This window comes from Aegilops tauschii, chromosome 2 (assembly GCF_002575655.3).
Source record: "Aegilops tauschii subsp. strangulata cultivar AL8/78 chromosome 2, Aet v6.0, whole genome shotgun sequence".
NCBI lineage: Eukaryota > Viridiplantae > Streptophyta > Magnoliopsida > Poales > Poaceae > Aegilops > Aegilops tauschii.
Genome location: NC_053036.3, coordinates 45,248,659 through 45,252,211, shown reverse-complemented (window position 1 = coordinate 45,252,211; position 3,553 = coordinate 45,248,659).

The following is a 3,553-nucleotide window of genomic DNA, read 5'->3' as shown; positions in this document are numbered from 1 at the left end:
AAAATGCTCCAAGGAATGCGAAGTACACCTCCCATACAGTGCAACTAGAAATCCTCACATTACTTTCTAGTAGAGTTAAGGAAAAAATTAGAGATGAAATTGGTACTAGCAAGTTCTGCATAATGGTAGACGAAGCACGAGATGAATCAAAGAAAGAGCAAATGGCATTGGTTCTTCGATTCCCGAGCACCAAGGGGTTCATACAGGAGCGTTTTCTTGATGTAATTCATGTCACTGATACTACTGCTTTGACTCTCAAGAAGGCAATTTGCAAAGTCCTTTCTGATAATAATTTGAATGTCCAAGACATTAGAGGACAAGGCTATGACAGGGCAAGTAATATGAGAGGTGAATGGAATGGATTGAAGGCTCTAATTCTGAATGACTGCCCTTATGCATATTATGTGCATTGCATGGCTCATCAGTTACAGTTGGCGCTTGTTGCCGCGTCAAGGGAGGTACATGATGTGCATAACTTTTTCCAAAATGCAAATTTCATTATAAATGTTGTTAGCGCATCGACTAAACGTAATGATGAGTTGTTAGCAAATAAATCTGCGGAGATTGCTCGCGAAATTGGGAGAACTCGATACAGGAAAAGGGCAAAATCAGATAGGAACTTTACAAAGACCTGGCGACACTAGATGGAGTTCCCACTTCAAGTCAATTCAGAGTTTACAGAAGATGTTTGGCGCTACAGTTGAGGTCCTAAGGAGTATAGCAAATGACCGTGCAGCCTTGAAATATTCTAGAGGAGATGCCGTAGGAGCCATAAAAATAATTATGTCATTTGATTTTGTGTTCATTTTACATCTAATGGAGAAAATCATGAAAATCACTGATGTTTTATGTCAAACACTCCAAAAGAAGTCACTAGATATTCTGAATGCATTAGATTTGGTCTCAACCACAAAGGTGCTACTTGGTAAGCTGAGAGAAGATGGTTGGGATCCCCTTCTTCAGGAGGTTCAATCTTTTTGTTTGAAGCATGAGATTGACATCCCTGATCTGAATAGCAGGTAACATATTTTTTCTTGTACGTACAATGTAGAATATTATTTATCATATTTACTAATATATGATGTGATTTGTAGGTATGTAGATGTAACAAAGTCTCGCAACAAACATGATAACACCACTACATTACATCACTACAAAGCAGATGTGTTCAATGTTGCCATAGATCAGCAAATGGTTGAGCTAAATGATCGTTTCGGTGTTCAAAACACAGAGCTTTTGACACTTTGTGCATCTTTGGATCCATGGCATGACTCATTTGACGTGTCTAATATATGCACATTAGTGGAAAAAAATTATCCTGCTGACTTTTCTAGTCAAGAACGAGCTCATTTGGAGTCTCAACTTCCCCATTTCCAGCTTGATGTTTGCAACCATCCGGAACTAAAGAGTTCGCCCTCACTTGCTGATTTGACTATTGGATTATTTAAAACAGGTAAAGTTGCTACATACTCAATGGTTGAATGATTGATAGATTACTGCAGTTGTTCATAACTTTTGCTTATTTGATTGTTTGATTATTAAATACAGGTAAAGCTGTTACGTACTCAATGGTTGATAGATTACTACGGTTGGTCATAACTCTTCCGGTGTCAACCGCAACAACTGAGCGAGCTTTTTCAGCTATGAAACTAGTCAAGACACATCTTCGAAACAGAATGGGAGACGACTTTCTTCGGCATTACATGGTCGTCTATATTGGGAAGGAAATAGCTGCAAAGATCACATCTGATGAGATAATCAATTTGTTCGACACTGGTAGTCGTAGAGCTGAGTTTAAGCTAATAGATATGTAACTTCATTTTATAGGTCTATGAATATTTCTTATGCTTTGTCCTCAATGTTATTATGAGACTTAATATGTCATGATATTTCTTCCATTCTAAGCATTGGTTTCTCGCCCCCCTCATGTTCAAATCCTGGCTCCGCCCCTGTTGTGGTAGGAGTTCATTCCGCATCTGCCACATCTAATTTGAAGAAGGGGGTTAATAGATATATATGAATGAACTCAACAGAAATGATGGTGTAATAAAATGAAATTGTGAATATTATTGCTTACGCATCTCATATTGGCTTTTAGAGTAGCCCCGCTTATTTTTGCAAGTCGCGTTGTAGATGAACTCGCACACGTAGTATCCACAGTAATCATTCCCTTGTTCCTGCCACAAGCACTTTACGAGAAATAGAGGTCAATCAAACTGATAATGAAAGCATTATAAATGGCATTGATGAAAGTAGGTAGAATCAACGGGAGATGCGCAGAACTAGCTAGCTAGTAGTACTTACTTTCGGGTATGTAAATCGCAGCTCCCTCGGCGGTCCTAGAGATTGTGCGGTGAATACTTTCCAAACCCTGCGAGATAAAGAAAATAATTACTTGATATTAGGAAATGAACAAAAAGTTGCCGATATGGTGCGATAATGATCGATTGAACTTACTTCTTGAGAATTTTAGTCATGTCCGCATAGGTCTCGGGATCTTTTCGTCTCGAGTCTAAGATGGTTACTAGTCCCTGCTCAAGCTTAATCTCCTAGAGAATATAGTGGTACCTGCGCACGCATGCACAACTCATCAATTACATTACTATAACCTCGAGTAATAAGGGAAAGCGAATATGCACAAGATAGTAACACTTACTTGCATTCGTAAGGAAAGAGTATTTTATCTTTGTTTTGATTTTTTTACCAACGATTTGAGCAAGTTGGCCTCGGTTTCTTTGGCTTTAAATTTAACCGTAAATTCATCTATGAGATTTGTGTTAATGAACCCAATATCATACATTTCTGCTTTTCTGCATTCGACGATCTTCAATCTGCATAATATAGTAAGGATAATTATAAATACATGCAATGAAAGAGTTGAGCTATATATAAAGACTTAATGACAGAAGTAGTACTTACAGACAGTAGCAAGTGATTGTTAATTTATCGAGGGCCTTTTGATTAAAAATCTGGAAGAACTCCTCAAATGGAACAGACAGGAGATCAATTCCAACGAGTTCGTGCTCCTCTTTAACTCTCAGCGTCAAAGTATTCGTCCCCCCAGACTCTCTGCAGGTTTCCATGTACCAATCATGGAATCTTCGCATCATCATTGTTAGAGATCTTTCATCTTTGACGAGAGGCTTCCCGTAATGGTATTTGTGTTCGTCCACCTCCAGGAAATCATAATGTACATCGTCGGGCAGGTAATCTCCAAGATTGGTATTGGGCAAAATCTCCAGATGATTAGCGACGATATCGCTAGACACCTTGAGCGGGGGGCACGATTGGTTCGCTTGTTCGCCGAGATAGGCAATTTTTTCCCAGCTCGTCGTTCTGCTAACCTTCGATCACTGATAGTACTTCCCGACCGCTCCGCTTCCTTATATACCTTTTCAGTAATGCGCTCATAGTTGTTTTTAGGCGGAGACGGTGGTGGTTTCTTCAGGGCATCGATAGTGCGCTTTACTTTCACCGGATCTATCTTCTCCTCCGGAGGTGGATGTTTCTTTGCTTTCACCGCTTCAAAGAAGTCCCTCACTTCGGCTTGCAC